This window comes from Lepus europaeus, chromosome 20, assembly GCF_033115175.1.
Source record: "Lepus europaeus isolate LE1 chromosome 20, mLepTim1.pri, whole genome shotgun sequence".
Classification (NCBI taxonomy): domain Eukaryota; kingdom Metazoa; phylum Chordata; class Mammalia; order Lagomorpha; family Leporidae; genus Lepus; species Lepus europaeus.
The window spans coordinates 64,613,636-64,630,648 of NC_084846.1; the positions used below are offsets into that span (position 1 = coordinate 64,613,636).

The window sequence follows — 17,013 nt, forward strand, 5'->3', positions numbered from 1 at the left end:
GACGCGTGGGCTGCAGGCAGCGACGACGACACCACAGAAGGGACTTGAGTGTGCACGCGCTCGGTGTGTGGGGGGGTCTCAGAACCAGCCCCTGTAGAGACAGAACTCCTCGTTGTACTTGTGTGTGTGCACGTGGGTGTGTGTGTGCATACAGTGTGTGTGTGCACATGGGTGTGCACACGAGGGTCTGAGTGTGCGTGTGTGTCCACCTGTGTGTGCATACGGATGTGTGTACATGTGTTTGTGTGTGCCTTTGTGTGCACGTGTGTGTGGATGTGTGTATGCACTTGTGTGTATATTCGGTGTGAGTGCACATGGCTGTGTGTGTGCCTCTGTGTGCACGTGTGTGTGTGGATGTGTGTATGCACTAGTGTGTATATTTGGTGTGAGTGCACATGGGTGTGTGTGCTTTCACATGTGAGTGCACACGAGGGTCTGAGTGTGCATGTGTGTGGATGTACACACATGTGTGTCCACCTGTGTGTGCATACAGATGTGTGTACATGTGTTTGTGTGTGCCTTTGTGTGCACGTGTGTGTGGATGTGTGTATGCACTTGTGTGTATATTCGGTGTGTGTGCACATGGGTGTGTGTGTGCCTTTGTGTGCACGTGTGTGGATGTGTGTATGTACTTGTGTGTATATTCGGTGTGTGTGCACATGGGTGTGTGTGCTTTCACATGAGTGCACACGAGGGTCTGAGTGTGTGTGTGTGTGTGGATGTGTGTATGCACTTGTGTGTATATTCGGTGTGTTTGCACATGGGTGTGTGTGCTTTCACATGTGAGTGCACACGAGGGTCTGAGTGTGCGTGTGTGTGTGGATGTGTGTATGCACTTGTGTGTATATTCGGTGTGAGTGCACATGGGTGTGTGTGTGCCTTTGTGTGCACGTGTGTGTGGATGTGTGTATGCACTTGTGTGTATATTCGGTGTGTGTGCACTTGTGTGTATATTCGGTGTGTGTGCACATGGGTGTGGTTATGGTCCCCGTCACGCACCAAGCCATGCACACACACTCTCAGAGATGCACCTGCACATCAGAAGTGAGGAAATCAGGCTCAGAGAGGGGAAAGGTCTCACAGGGCTGCCAGGGGTGGGCAGCGGCCCTCACACGCCCTTCCCAGCACCCGATGCCCGTCCTGACGCACGTCCGGTGACCCCAGGTGACACCGTGTGCAGGCACCCAGAGCCTTCCTCGGGCAGAGCCCTCAGAACTCCCATCTGCTCCCCGATTGATACCGGCCATGGACCCCTGACAGATGGACACTCAGGGCCCCTCAAGCAGGTGCTGCTCACCTGGGCACCTCAGTGCGAAAGGACAGAAAATAAATTCTTGAAAGAGCTCAGGGGACGACGAGGCAGACGTGAACACGCAAGGCCTTCCACCAGCTCCAAAACCACAGAGAAACCCACCAGGCCTCCAGCGAGGCAGGACCCTGACACCACAGATACCACCCGGGAGCTGGAAATCCACGGAGAAACCTATACCCAGGAACAGGGAATCCATGGGGAACCCCCCCCCAGAACAGGGAAACCATGGAGAAAGCCACCCCCAGAAACTGGAAACCATGGAGAAAACACCCCGCCCCAACCCACCCCACCCCACCCCACCCCAGGAAGTGGGAAAATGTAGAGAAGCCCACCTCAGGAACAGGAATTCATGGAGAAGCCCACCCCCCAGGTACAGGAAAACAACAGAGAAGCCCACCCCACCTCACCCCCCCCGCCCCGCCCGGTCCCTACGGAGGCAGGACCAGGGTGCACGCTCTTTCTTCCCCAGCAGGGTGTCAGGGGCTGGGGCTGGGGGCCAGACAGCCACATCCACGGGTCAACCCACTCCCACCCGGGATCCCTCCCCCAGGGAAGCCCCTGGCCACTCCTCTCCTTGGTCCTTCCCTGTGCAGAGGACAATTCAGGGCCCGCCTCTCGGAGCCGGCCGGGACTCGGTGAGATCATCCGGCCTGGGGAGTGCTGCCCCTCCCTGCTCAGCCCAGCCTGCAGGCCCCTGAGGCTGCAAGGGCCCCACGCTGGCCCCACGGTCCTGAAGCTGGGCCCAGAGTGGGCACAGCCCACATGAAAAGAACTCCCAACAATGAAATTGGTTCTTTGTTCCTTATTAGAACATCACAGATAACAATTTCAGAAACTGTTCTGAAAGCACTGGTGGAGGGGCCAGCACTGTGGCGTAGTGGGTAAAGCCACCCCCTGTGACGCCAGTTCAAGTCCCAGCTGCTCCACTTCCGATCCAGCTCCCTACTAATGCACCTGGGAAAGCAGAAGATGGCCCAAGTGCTTAGGCCCCTGCACCCACAGCCTGGCCCAGCCCTGGCCATTGCAGCCATCTGGGGAGTGAACCAGCGGACGGAAGATAGATATCTCTCTTTCTCTCAAGTCTTCCTGTCGAACACATAAAGAATTCTTAGGGTCCGGCATTGTAGCATAACGGGTAAAGCCTTCACCTGCGATGCTGGCATCCCGTACGGGCACCAGTTCAAGTCCCAGCCGCTCTACTTCTGATTCAGCTCCCCGCTAATGTGCCTAGAAAGCAGTGGAGGATGGCCCAAGAGATTGGGCCCCTGCACCCATGTGGGAGACCTGGATGAAGCTCCTTGTTCCTGGTTTCTGCCTGGCCCAACCAGCCATTGCAGCCACTTGGGAAGTGAACCAGAGAATGGATGGATGAACTCTCCCCTCCCTCCCTCCCTCCCTCCCTCTCTCCCTCTCTCCCTCTCTCTTCCCGTCAAATATATAAAGAATTCTTAGAACGGAGGCAGGCAGCCAGGTGCTGGTGGGACATGAACCGCGTCCACACCACAGAGGATGCTGGTCAGTGTGTGAGGACAGCTGGGGGGTGAGGCACATGCGGCTCAGCCGTTTGAAGGACAGAACCTGCAGACATGACCGGAGACGGACGAGGCTGGCTCCCGAGGAGCGCCCAAGTCACAGCCCAGAGCAGACCCAGCCCAGCGTGCGGCAGCAAGGCTCGCGGAGTGAGGGCAGTGCACCCGCGGGAAGCTGTACAGCTGTGCACACGCCCACGTGCACGAACACGGCAGGAAACAGGGCTGGCAGAGGCCACGCTGCCACGTGCAGACACACACGTGGCCAGCCACAGCCGGCCGAGGAGTGGTCGGCTTCTGCCTTGCACCATTACAGGCTTTTTTTTTTTTTCCTGATTTTTCTTCTCTCTACCAAGCACACAGATGAGTCCAGTGCCCAGCGAGGCCTCCAGGCCTCTCCTCACCGCCCTCTGTCCTCCTCAGACCCCCTCCCAGCAAGGTGGACAGCAAGGAGGACTGCACCACAGCTGGGGCTCAGGGGCTGGGGGCTGGAGAGCTCCTGGCCCATCCGCAGACCCTCAAAAGCCAGCCCCGGCCAGCACGGCAGACACATGGGTGTGGGGGCTGAGTACAGCCCTGGGCCCGCTGCTCAGGGCCGCCCTGGCCCCCACACCTGCCGCCTTCCTCCCAGGCCCAGCCTGACCCCCATGGGTGGTTTCCAGTGGCTTCTCCCTTAGGACTCAGCCTCGGCCCCAGCCCCGGCCCCAGCCCCGGCCTCGGCCATGCATCAGAATCCCTGAACCCACCATTTTCAGAGCTGAGTGACTGCAACCATTACAGTGTGGGAGAACCAGGGCCTCGTTCTACCACTGCGAATGAACGAACGAACCCGGAGGTCAGCCCTGGAGCCACACTGCGCCTGCGCTCCAGCACAGCCCTGAACTCCAGTTTTCCCATCTGTAAAATGGGCGGCCAAGGGGCTCGAGTAACCCACACAAGTGGCTCTCAAGGGCTGGGTGGCAAGTTCAGAACACGGAATTTTAGGTCCAACCCAGATTCGATGTGGCACCCACGGCAGGGTGCTCCCAGCAACGCCCTGTGCAGTAATTGCCCCAGCCTGCACGTACATCCTCCATCCCCTCCACCCGACGGGGGCGGCTCCTCTCCCTTCCAGAACCACAGGCGGCCTGAGCATGCCCTCGGTGCTCCTGGTCTCTGGCAAACCCATCCTGCTCTGATGCCAGACCCCACACCGGATCAGACACGTCCAGCCGCTCGCTCTGCAGGGGCAGCCAGGACCCAGCACCACCAGAACTCAGGCATCAGGGAACCAGGTGGGACCCTCGGGCTCTGCCCTGATGAGCAGTCAGTGGATGAAAGGTTCCGGGCTCACGGGTCCTGTCAAGTGGGTCTGCCACCAGAGCGGGTTTGGCACTCCCTCCCAGGCGCCCCTCCTGCCACGGCCGCCCCACGTGACCTCGGCCGAGTCCCCAGCACCACGAGGAGATCACTGGATGTGGCCGTCTGACCTCAGGCTTTGCAGCTTTGAGAACCAGGAGCTAAACAGACCCCTGTCCTTCAGGAATGGCCAGACTGGGCTTTTACATCACAGCCACAGAAAAACGCACGGAGACGCCCACTGACCCCGTTTCTTCAGGCTCGCCACGCTCCAGGACTCAGAGCCTGCTCATCACTGTATCACAAACTGCGCCATCACGTAACGGAACACACGCACGTGCTGTGAGAGCTCCCTGGCACAGCCCGACCTCTCCCAGCGCACATCACCCCGCGATCACGGGCACACAGAAAACGTGACTGTGAAATGCTGGCGCCAGCACGGCAGGGTGGGGCGGGGGAGGGCATCAGGACGCACGGACACCGACATGGCCGAGGAGACCCCAGGCCCGCCCCTGGGCCACACACCGAAGCGCTGAGTGGACAGACGCACAGACGCATCTCCCCCAGTGCCCTCTGGGTCCAGCGCAGCACTGAGTGCTCAGGGCCTCACCCCCTGCCAATCCCTTCCATCGAGACGCTCACGATGCCCAGGTGCAAGCCGCCAGGAAATTGTACGCTGGCTATCACCCCCGTGAGGCCCCAGCACCGGAGCAGGTGAGACGTGCGGCCGTGCTGGGTGCCAGCCCGCACCTGCTCACGTGGGGAGTTCAGACACATGGGCTTCCCGCAGGGGACGCCCCCTCCAACCCCACACGACCCAAAGGAACGTCTCCTGAACCGCCAGGAAGGGGAACGAGGCCGCCCCCACACAGCCACCCACACCTGCGGTGACAGCCACAGCGTCTGGGGGCCACCGCCAAGGTCGCAGGAGCCCGAGGCTCACCTGCATCGCCAGCCCAGACCAGCGGATCTTCCGCCCACCTCCACCTGGAGGTCCAGCCCCCGGCAGGGCACACAGCACGTCCAAGGCGGGCAGCTCGCTAGCAGCCCCACACCTGCCCCACGAGCCGGCACCTGAGGCTCTGGTGTCGTACAGTCACCCAGGTAGCCTGCAGCTGCTCCACGGAGCCCTGTGCTCCCTTCAGCCCACAGCCCCAAGCCACACACCGTGTGGGGAGGGGGCAGAGAGGCATGGCGAACTCACCACTCCCGAGCCGGCCCCAACCTCTGCCGGGCCCTGGATTCCCGACTCGCTCGGGGTTGGCACCTGGAGCTGAGGGAGGCTGACAAGCCTCATGCTGCGTGAACGGACGACAGGTGATGGACGTGACGTCGCTGAACGGCTTGACCTGAAGGAACGCCCACACCAACGATGCCACAGATCCGGGCCCGTGGGCCCAGGATGGGCATCAAGCTCCAGCGTGGCCAGGAAGGGGACTTGGGGGCTCCCCAGAGATGCAGGTCCTACCCTGGTGCCGCAGGCCCGGGAGATCCTCCCGCCACGGAGCCGCCCTCTCTCTCGGAGCCCAGACCCGGCCGGCAGGGCCCGGCCCCCGGCGAGCAGCGTTCCACGAGGCAGCCGCACAGGACTCCCTTTGTCCTCTTCTGTTCTCCAGGTGGAAACCGCCGGCTGCGAAGTCTCCCGCCTGGCCTGTGCCAGCCCACACCGCCCTCACCTGTGCCCCTGCTGGCACGGGATTATCGTGGCTTTCAGTTTCCACAGGCGCTGAGAGCAGAGGGGAGGAGGGGCCGGCACCGCCGGAATCTGGGGTTAAGGTTAAAGCTGTGAGAGAGAGGCGAGGCTGCAGCGCCAGCCGGGCCAGCTTCGCGCCCTGCACGGGAGCTCCCTCTGCGGCAGCCACGGCTCGGCGTGGCCACTGTGCACCTGCAGCCGTGGGAAAGGTCCCCCACCCACCTCGGCTTCGTGCACCTCCTCACCTCATGGGGGTTAGGGACCCAAGCACAGCGGCCGGGGACCCCTGCTCTCCCACGCGATGCTGCCGTGCCATCCCTCCGTGCACCCTGGTGCAGCACCACAGCCCACCCTGCCCACCCCTTGCCAGGCCCAGCAGGGTGGCCGGGGGACACGTGGGGACAGCAGGCAAACATCTCCATGCAAAGGGTGCTTTCCCGGTGAGTGGCAGCTGCCCCCTCGGGAGGCCAGAGTGGGCGGGAAGAAAGGCCTGGGGCTCAGAGAACACCAGGGGAGAGCCAAGTACAAGGACCCATGGGAAGGGGGACAGCAAGGACCCAGGGGTCCTGGCAGGATGAGGGGCTGGGGACCACTGGAGTGACAAAGCCGCTGAAATTCCCCTGAAGACATTTCCAGAACAGCGTTTGCCAGAAGAGCTCTCCTGGCTGGAACACCAAGCCCCTGCCAGGGCACACGCATGTACACACATGTACATGCCACCCACACACACACCACACGTGCACACAATCCAGGCGCCTGCAGCCCACTGCACACACAGACGAGGAGTGGTCACAAAGTCCTGGGCCCAAGGCAGGGCCTCCCGTGGGTGGACCCCGTCCCCTCACGCCCCTTCCCCACCTGAAGGGCAGGTGAGACCTGAGACACGCTGGTCAGCAGGGACAGCCCGTCTCCCGCGGGGCCTGGTTTGTGCCTCCTACGTCTGATCACAGCGCTCAGGTTCCCCAGGCCCTGCCGCCCAGCAGCGGGAGCTGGCATCAGCAGACCTGGCCTGAGGACCGATCCCAGCACCTGCCGGCCGCAGCCGTGAGCCTCAGAGGAGGCAGAGCTGCCCTGCACTCCCACCGGACGGGGCTCGAGTGCCACGGCGTGGGCTGGCAGCAGCGTCCTTGAACCTCGGCTCCACGCCCGAGCCTAAGCAGGTGCTCTAAGCCGGCCTCCTGCTGCTGCCGCTGAACCACGGTCTCCTAACTTATCAAGAACCGGGGCCCGGGGGCCGGGGCGCTGGAGGCGGGGAAGTCAGTGTGGTGTCGGCTGTGGGGAGTGCGTGGAGTGCCGCGCCAGCACTCGGGACACAGCAGGCAGCCAGCTTGGTCTCTCTTCCTCTGCTCGCACAGGCACCAGGGTGATGACCGGCAGCCGTCCCGTTGCTTCTCCAGGATGAGGGGTGCCTGCCACCTCAGGGGACGCAAACCCCTTTCGGACTCCCCCCTCCATTTCCCAGCAGACGCCCGGGAGGCTGAGGCCATGGTCTCACACCCAGGGCCACACAGGAGTCTTCAGACCCGGGGATGCTCCAGGTATCCAGGAACCACCCGTGGACAGCATGGTCCTTGTCCCCAGCAGCCTCTGTGGAGAGGGTGGCTCCAAGTACCCAACCCAAGAGTGACACCAGGCGAGGCCCAGGGCTGCCAGTGCCCGCACGGAGCCTGGCGGGGCACCTGTAGAAGGCACTAGAGCAGACCAGCCACACAGCAGGTGGGTGCCAGGCTAGGCTGGACTCATACACGCCATTGCCCGCAGTCCCGGGGGCCGGGCCCCTCAGAACACGCAGCCAGGACCAGCCCCATCCAGGTTCCCAGCCCCAGCTGCTTCCACGCAGGGACCAGACACCACACGAATCCCCAGCCACGTGGAGCACCAGGCCCAGAGTTTGCATCTGCACTCCACCACCTGACCTTGGGCAGGCACCAATCCCTCTGCCTCAGGCTCCACATCCACAAAATGGGCTCACAGCCTGCGTCCACCTTCTTTCCAAGGCCACCATGGGCATTAGGCCAGCAAAGGCCTGTGGCACCCTCCCAGCCAGCCCAGCAGGGAGCAAACACAACCGGGCATTGCCACAACATGTTCTCCGGGTGTCCCAGGACAGAGAGCAAGCGGTGCCTTACACAGAATCGCAGGGGGTCAGTGCCCCCAGTGAGCAGGGCTGAGGCCGTGGCTGCATCACGGGCTCACGTGGCAGGGCAGACCCTGCAGGTGCATGGCAGCCTGGACCGGCTCGCCTGCAGCAAACAGCACCTGCGTTGTGCAGCGAACACCACTGCTGGGCTCCCAAGGGAACGTTTCACAGGTGCCCACTGCTACAGGACAGCGTGGGGGTCCCTGGCCTGGGCCGGGGCCCCTGGGTGGGCAGTCTTGCCTCGCGTGTGCCTCCTCACACCTTGTCTCTGCCTCACACACTACCCGGGGCCTTTGCATGGGCTGTGCACAGCTCAGGCTGCGGCGCACCCACATGCCCAGGCCTCGCCTGGCATCTCCTGTGACTCCGAGAGCTCTCGGCTCAGACAGAGCCTCCAGGGCCCCGCGGTGCTCAGATCCCTGACCACTTGAGTCAGCCGTCCGTTTCCACTTGCCTTAGTCTTCTGACCACACTGACCCCAAGTGCCAAGAGGTAACTAACCGTGGGCATTCTCGTCCAAGCTCTGCTCCCGTTGTGCGTGCCGGCAAGGGTACTGCCTGCCTGCCTGCAGGTGCATCCTAAAGGAAGAAAGGAGGCAGCAGCCACCAACCCCAAAGGGGCTCAGGACCCACGTGGCCGCTGTGAGAGGCAGGTGGACTCCGTCTTCCATCTCAGCACTGACTCCCATCAGCTTCAGAACGGAAGCCAAGGCACCCATGGGCGCAGAAGCTCCACGGAAGGGGGCCGCACAGCAGGAGCCCGTGACTTCTCCCTGAGCTTGCCACAGATGGGAATGGCGCGAAGGGGACTGGTGCAGGAGGACAGCACCCACGGAACAGGCGTGGTCCGGCGTCCACTGGAGCCAGCGAGGCGGACACTAAAGGTGTGGCGCGGCTGGACTCGGCACCCTGAGCCTCCGCAGCTGCCAGCCAGGGGAACGCCAGCTCCGCCAGAGCTCTCTCAGTCTCCCAAGACTGCCCTGCGGGGAGCGGTCTCCTGCTCAGGAGACCCCCGGCCCCACTCCCAGGAGCAGGCGGCCACCCTCCCAACATGGCCAAAGACCCAGCAACGAGTCAGCGCTGGCTCCAGCTCACGCAGGGCTAAGGTAACAAGGAGCCAGGCAGGGCCAGGATCCATGAACCAGAGCATACGGCACGCCAAGGAAGAGACCCCTGACCCGCGCTGGCCTCTCACGCGCCTGGAGCTGCCTGGCCCGTGCCCTCCTGCAGGAGCCTGACAACCCATGACGCCAGCTCTGCCCTCAACCACGCAACGGTGAAGGGCAAGGAAGGGAGACGGTGGCCCCCAGCGCACAGCAGAGGCCGTGGGTGGCGTGGGGACGACTGCACAGACAGGGAGTGAACACAGCAGAGCAGAGCCCTTCCCAGAGCCCACGACCAGCCCGTGCACTGGGTGCAACCCAGGCCTTCGTTCACGTGTCCCTCTGCCCTCTGCGGCACGCTCTGCCGTCCTGAGCCCGGCGGGAAGCGTCTAACCTTGGAAGTGCACCTGCCGCCCTGAGACTCCGTTTCTTCCTCAGCAGAGGGAGATAACCTCAGTGCCGCGGGCGGGATTACACAAGGAAACACACGGGCTCGGGACCGCGCCTGGCGGCACTGAGTGCTGAACAAATATTAGTCACTTACCCAATTGTTTTATTTGAGTGCTAGGCAGGTGACGGGCACCTGCAATGACTCCCCCTGCAGGCGCCGAGCCCACACGAGACCCCACGACCAGCCACGGCTGCAGCCCCACGGAGTAGGGGAGGGTGGGGCCGGCACAGAGAAGGTAAGTGATGCCCCCAGAGCCACACAGCTGATGAGTCACTCTACCTCCAGAGGCAAGAACCCCCTCAGGACGCCCTTCTTCCCACAGGCACTGCCACGTGAGACAGTGTGACCCAGGCTGAGACTCTGCCACCAAGCTCAGCTACGAGCCCACACAGACTCGTGTGTTCATAAACACACGCGCGCAGAGTCCCGCCCCGGGCCGGGGACCCCGGCTGGGTACATGCCATATGGAACAGGGCCGCTGGGCAACAGGCAGGCAGGGAGCAGGGGAGGGGAGGAGACGGAGACCCAAGCATTTACCGCACAGCCGGCCACTCCCCCTGTGCCCCCAAGAGGCCTCCACATGGGGGCTGGCAGGGGAGGGGTCCTCACCAGGGCCACCCATAGCCAGGCAGTCGGGAACTTACTGTGCTGGGGCTCCCTCCAGAAGCGGCTCCTCCCACCGCACGGCTGGGTCAGGCCCACTACATGCTAATGTCGGCTCCAGGCCTCAGGGGGGCGGCGCTGGGACTGCTCACAGGTGGGAGGGCCCAGAGCCAGGAGCAGCAGCAGGCAGGTGCGCCCGGCCCCACGCAGAGCACCCATGCTTGCACGCAGGCACAGACACTGCCACCCAAGGCCAAGAGCCAGCCTGCCCAGGGCCACAGCCAGCCCGGGAAGCACCGTGTGACCAGGAAGCTGAGCTGGCCGCGCACTCCCGGGGACCAGCCCAGACTGGGCCTCCAGGGAGCTCCGCCCTCCACAAGGTACAGAGAACAGCGGGCATGGCGGTGGCTTCCGGAAATCTCCCCCTGCCAGAAAACCTCACCCCGAGTCTCCAGGAGGCCAGGTCTCCACCTGGGGATCCCAACACCTGCCGAGGGGCCGCCCGCCTCCCGCCCCCTCCTTCCTTTCCCCCGCCCCTCCTCCACTTCCGTCCTTAGCGCTGTCTTGCTCCACCTCATTCAAGATGACTCATCAGTGAACGCAACAGCATTCAACAGTTTTCGGCAAAAACAAAACCAAGAAGCACACGCACAAGGCTGGGGTCAGAGACGGCGCGGCTGGGCCTGGAGGGGAGGCGGAGGCCACAGCAACGCCTCGGGTACGGGACCCACAGCCCGACCGGTTCTGAGTCTCCAGGGAGACGGTGGCCACAGGCAGATCCTGGTGGCAGCAGGGACTATAAAGGTCACCCAACCTGCCTGGGGCTGGGTCTCGCTGCCACTGAACACGCAGAGCCAAGAGGAAGGGTGGCGGCCAAGGGCGGGAACCCGAGCACGGCGCCTGCACCTGTCACTCCAACGGCTTCCCAGGCTGGCAGGGAGGCACACGCTCACTGTATAATCACACCCTACGTGCACCTGTTCTCTCTCTGTGACAGTTACCTGGACAGGGGGTGGGAAGCACAGAGGCCTGGGGCGGGAGCTGCACACAGGCTGGGGGGAGGGCAGGGGTGGGCACACATGCGTGGAAGCACCCACCCCACAGGGGCCACATGGGGCCCCTTTCTAGGCCAGATGCAGTGAGGGGCCCTGGCCGATGACCAGCAGGGGGTGCCCTGCCTGCTCCCCATGAGGCAGGTGCCAGAGAACACCTCGGGGGCCAGGGGCCGGGGGCCAAAGCAGGACCTGCTGCCCCTCTGCCAGCCGTGCTCCTCAGACATGAAGGCACCCACAGGACTTTCAGCTGTTCCGAGCCTCAGCTGTTGCCTCCGTGGAATGGGCTGGTAACAGCAGCCTCGCAGGATGGCCGGAAGGCCTGAGAAGATGCAGTCAGGGGCCCAGGGCCAGCATCGCTCACCGTCATCTGCCACCTGTGAGCAGAGGCTCTGCCTGGCCCTGGGGCTGCAGCTGCAGTGGGGGTGTGGGGCCCTGGGGACGTCATGATGACAGGAGCCCTGGGGACCCAGCTCCCTCACAGACGCCATCAAGAACTGGCAATGAGCCGCAGTGAGAGAGCAGGTGTCGCATGGGCACCTACGTGGGCGGCTGCGGGCCACAGGAATCACAGCAGCTGGGGAGGGGCCCGGGGTTCTCACCACGGAGAAGCGGGGCTGTGGCGGGGGCGGGCGTGCCGAGGCCCTGGCCGATCACGCACCACGCACTCCCGCATCTACACCGCCCAACCCGGACCTGGGCACGGTCAGCACGCGACTGTCCAGGAATAACTGATGGGGGCGGGGGATCATGACCCTGCACCTGCCGCTGACACCAGGGATGACCCCAGCCTGAGCTGCCCCTGCTGCTCCCCCCAGCACACACTCTGAGGAGCAGCTGGAGGCCACCGCACGGCGGTTCCACTCAGGCCGCAGCAGGCAGATGCCGGGTCCCACCTGTGCGGCGGAGCTGAGACCACAGGTGCTGGCAGCCCCAGCACAGAGCACAGGCCCGACGTGCCCTGCCTGGCCTGCCCCACTGCAGGATGGGGACACACAGCTGCGGCCAGCACAGCCCCCACCCCAGCCTCCAGAGGGAGCAGCGGGACACCTGCTTCAGGACGAGAAGTGTGAACGGAGCTGACACAGGCGGCGCCGCCTTCACCAGGACCACCAGGACAGTCACGCGAGAGGGAAGAGCAGAGGGGGCTCGGGCAGCCTGCGTGCCCGACCTCTGGGCAGGGCCCAGGGCAAAGTGCAGGGAGCCTCGGCCCCGGCCAGGCGCCCAGCACACAATGCCCGGCTGGACTTCCAGCCTCCCGCCCTGTGGGCAGGGGCGGCCACGGGAGCAGGGCCCCCAGAGCGCCCAGCGGGAACAAGGACGGTCTCCCGTGTTGTAATACCAAGCCCCAACCCCGAGAGCCGCAGCGACTGTCCTCGGCCCAGGCCTGACTGCCCAACTCCTGGGCAGAGAAGGCAGCAGGAAGGCAGGAGCGGGGACACCTCCCCCACTCCGCAGCTCGCGAACCACCCAGGCCAGCCTCCCTCAGCCTGGACGCCCCATCGCAGGAGCCTGTCCCCCAAACACAGGGACGCACGGGCTGCTGACTGCAGGGACGGTCCTAGCCCAGGCAGCACGGGCAGGCCAGTGGAACAGAGGGGCGGGAGATCCCAGGGTGCGTGGAACAAAACAGAAACGTCTGTCCCGCAGGTGCCGACGGACATGGGACAGAGGAAGTGTGGGGTGGGGGGCAGCGGAGCCCACCTTCCACTGTGCGGGGGCACAGACAGGCTGGGAGGGGCAGGTGTGTGTGACGCGCAGGGTCCTTGGGACAGAGCCTCCCCAGCCAGCAGTCCGAGCACAGGCAAGGAGGCGGCAGACCCAGGCCCCGGTGCAGCAGCCCGGAGGAAGCAGACAGGACTAGGACCAGATCCCAGGCCCGCGAAGGCTGGCGGGTAAATTAAGACTGCTTCCCGAAGGCAAAAAGCAGAGCCGGTGCCGTGAGAAGAGACGCGGCGGCGGAAGCAGCAGTCTCTGAAGCAGGAGCCCGGGCCGTGGCCGGGGAGCAGGGTGCTGTGGGTGAGCGCAGAGCCGGCTGCAGCAGGAGCTCGAAGACAGACGTGGGCGCCCCGGCCCAGCGTCTCCGACCGGGACGGAAAGCCCCGGCTGTGCTGTTGAGCCAGTTCTCCTATGTGCACCGAGGTGGTTGCACTGAGAACCAAGCGGCGGTATTCCTGCAGCCGCCTTCCCAACACCGGCAACACCGGCTTCCCGGTAGCATCCCCTGCTGGTGCTGGCCGTGCCAGGAACAACGGCCACAGCACCACTGCCAGCCCCACGGATGCCAGGCGCTCACTGCCCCCAACAATCCAAGCCCACTCAACGGGCTGCGTTCTCCCACGTTCTGCACTCCCGGCAGTCGAAATCTGCTCTCCCACACACCCAGGCCTCGGTGCCATCCCTGCATGAATAACTCGGGGGGGGGGGCACCCTGCCAACTGCCATTTTCCCAGGGAGAAAAGAAAGAGGCGGGCACTTAGTATGCCAATTACAATGTCTCTTGAGATGCCACACCCCACCCTGGAGGGCCTGGGTTCAAATCCTGGCTCCCCTCCCGACTCCAGCCTCTTGGTAATGTGCACCCTGGGAGGCAGTGGTGACGGCTCAAGGACTCGGGGCCCTGCCACCCACGAGGCAGACCCAGATTAAGCTGCTCACGCCTGGCTCAGCCCCGGCTGTTGCAGGCATTCGCGGAGTGAACCAGCAGATGGAAGATCTTCCTCTCTGTTCCTTTGCCTTTCAAATAACTTCAATCAATTAATCAAAACTTCTGAAGAACGTTCCTGGCCAGTCTGGAGCAGTCCTTGATCCAGTGTCCCCGGTGCTGCTGTTTGTAAGCCACAGGGAAGCAGCTGTCCCCGTGCCCGTGCCGTCTGCCCTGGCAGTTTCCGGCACGCGGTAAGACAGGCCACAGCGCTGCTGGGAGGACGTCCCAGTCTGACTCAGCGCCCAGGCTCCAGGTGATGCACCAGAACCGCGCCAGGGGCACAGGGCAGCGGCTCGGGCCACACCGCCCACGGGATCCCAGGGGCTTGGGCAGCAGCCAGCCTGTGCTCTGTGCACCAGCACCCCCAGGCACCGCCACGAGCACCAAGGTCACCGGTGCACCCCCAGGTGGCCCCTTCCCCGCCCCAGGCCAGCGTGGAGCTGACCCCAACGTGGCCTCGCTTCAAGCACAACCATCTTGCTACACAGCTGGCACAGAGGGGAACTGACTGAACCCGACCACTGCACAGTCCCCGCCTGCATTCCCACCAAACCAGGATCTTCTTGCTTTTTATCTGTTGAACTCGTTATCTGGTGGAGAATTAAATGTTTGACTGTGATGTGAATTTTAAAAAAGTTATCTGAAGAACTAAAACAGAGAGAGAGAACTGGAGGCGTGAGCGTGGGGAGGAGAGAGGGAGGACCGGGAATCATTGCTCTCGTAGCACTGCGTGTATGAACAAATCTGTGAAACGCTGAAAAACTAAACAGAAAATGAAAAGCTGAAGGACGGAGCCGAGGCAAGCGCCGCCCACCACAAACAGCGTCACCAGGGCTCACCCTGCTCTGCTGTGCTTGGGTTCCGTTCCTCGGCCAGCCGGGTCCTTCCCCACTGCTGCCCGGGACAATCCCCCGCTGCGCCCAGGTGCCGGCCCCCCTCCCCCACCCCCCACCCCCTGGGCCCGGCTAGGGTGGTTTCTGGCAAGGGCTCAGGCGTCCAGAAGGCACAAGACCCACAGCCGCGTCCCTTCTGAGGTTCAGACCAGAGCCAGCGTTCGGGGAGCAGACCTGTGGCCCCCACCACTTCTCCTCTGGCCCAGAAACCCCGAGTTCAGTTCCTGTGGGAAGGGAACAACACGGGACCCCTCCCCTCGTCCCCCAACTTCCAGGACGAGCTGGGCCCCAGCCCCCTCAAAAGCAACTCAGGAGCCATGTAGCTGCTGCAGCCGGCATGAGGCACAAGGAGATGCCGATCATGAAAAATCCACGCGTGCATTTCAAAACCATTTTGCACCAAAATAAGCTTATCTTTCAATTCCGCCTTCCACGCACTTTCTGAAGCCTGCCGCACTGGGGCCAGGGTTGTGGAGGAGCAGGTCAGGCCATTGCTGAAGGATGCCTACGCCCCACATCAGCCTGCTGGCTCAAGGCCCAGCCACTCGGCTTCTGACCCAGCTCCCTGCAAACGCACCTGGGAAGGCGGGGGAAGATGGTTCAAGTACGTGAGTCCCTGCCACCCATGTGCCTGGCTCAGCCCTGGCCATTCCAGACACGGGGGAGTGGACCAGGGATGGAAGATCTGTCTCCGTCTCTCTCCTCCTCTCTGTCGCTCTGCCTCTTAAACAAAGCAGCAACTTTCTAAAAGCCCATTGTATAGATCACAAAACCGGACTTCCGTCCCACATAACAAAGCCCTGGCCGCCTGCAGGCCCTGACCTGCCACTCAAGCCTGCTCTCCAGGTCAGTGTGCTCCATAGGGACAGGCCCGGGGCTGCCCCGCGCCCCCACGGGGGCCCCAGAGAGGATCTGGGTGGGGAGTGTCCCAGAGAACCTTCCTCTAACGGGGAAAGCACCCTGCCCTGACGCCGGTCGCCTGCCCTCGGGGACGCAGCCTCTGGTGTGAGCTGGGCTACATGAGGACAAAACGGCCCTTCCCAGACAGCACCTTCTTCACACGCAGCCAGTGCCTGGGGAGGGGACTGGAGCCACGGAGGTGATGCCCGCGACACACGAACACCCGGGCTGGCCTCCCGCGACCCAGGCACCTGCTTCGCTGCACAGAGCCTTCGTCAGCTGCCAGAGACCACCAGAGACCACCAAGGGTACCCACGGTCGCCCACGTCCACACCTGAGGCAGGGAAACGAGACCGGGCCTCCGCCCAGGCTGACCGCAGGCTCCCTCCCACCCCAACGTCTGCCCTGGGGTGGATGCAGATGGGGGGTGTGAGTGAGGTGCAGTTTCCTCAAAAGGAAAACCCCTCCCTCTAGCAGGCCAAATGCACTCTGGCCAATTAAACGCAGTGTCAGCAGAGCACCGTCCAGCGCCACTCTGTCACATGCTAACTTCTCACCGGCTCGGGACACAAACAAGTGCGTTTCCGCTTTCCGTAGCCGCGCTGTTCGGCCCAGTGATCCCGTGTGGCCTCGGCAGTCCCTCCATGTTCAAAGCGTGTCGAGTCATGAAGGGGAAGGGGATCGCGCTCAGCCAGGCTTCTCCTAGGCGATGCCGGTGCACAGCCATCAGACCTGGACCACCTTCACTCGTCCACTCATTCATTCATTCATTCAAAACGCTGCCGACGGCAGGAGCCTGGGAGGGACGCTGCCCGCCGTGCCCTGCGGAGGGCAGGTCCCCCAGGGGGCCCGGGTGGGTAGGAGCCAGGGCCAAGGGCTCAGCCCCTCCCCTCACTTTAGGATGGGAGTCCCAAGGCCCGGAGAAGAGCGGCACCTCCAGGCGCACAGGTGCAGTCCGCGGTCAGGGCGTGGGAATTCAGCACCTCACAGCGGCCACACACCTGGCAGCACAAGTGCCCACGGCGGGGGCGGGGGGGAGCAGGTGCAGGCTGCAGCCCAGGGGAGTCTGCAGCCGTGGGCCTTGTGTGTCTTTAATCATTAGCCAAGGCTTTGTGCTCGCAGGCTGTAAGCTGACACCAGGTTAATGTGTCCCTGCACCTGCACAGGCCGACAAGGGCTGCACAGTCCCCGGCCTGGCTCCCAGACCCCAGGGGCGAGGCAGTACACACTGCGGGGGCTTCTTCCCTCTCTCCCGAGCTCCTGATGCCGATGAGGGGTCCTCAGAAGGGAGAC

At 63.6% G+C, this 17,013-nt stretch overlaps 1 protein-coding gene across 4 annotated transcripts in view; it reads right to left on the minus strand.

The window, feature by feature from the left end:
• The window catches only part of TNS3 (tensin 3), a 188,121-nt gene that overhangs the window by 101,836 nt on the left and 69,272 nt on the right, over window positions 1–17,013 (minus strand). The window lies entirely within an intron of this gene.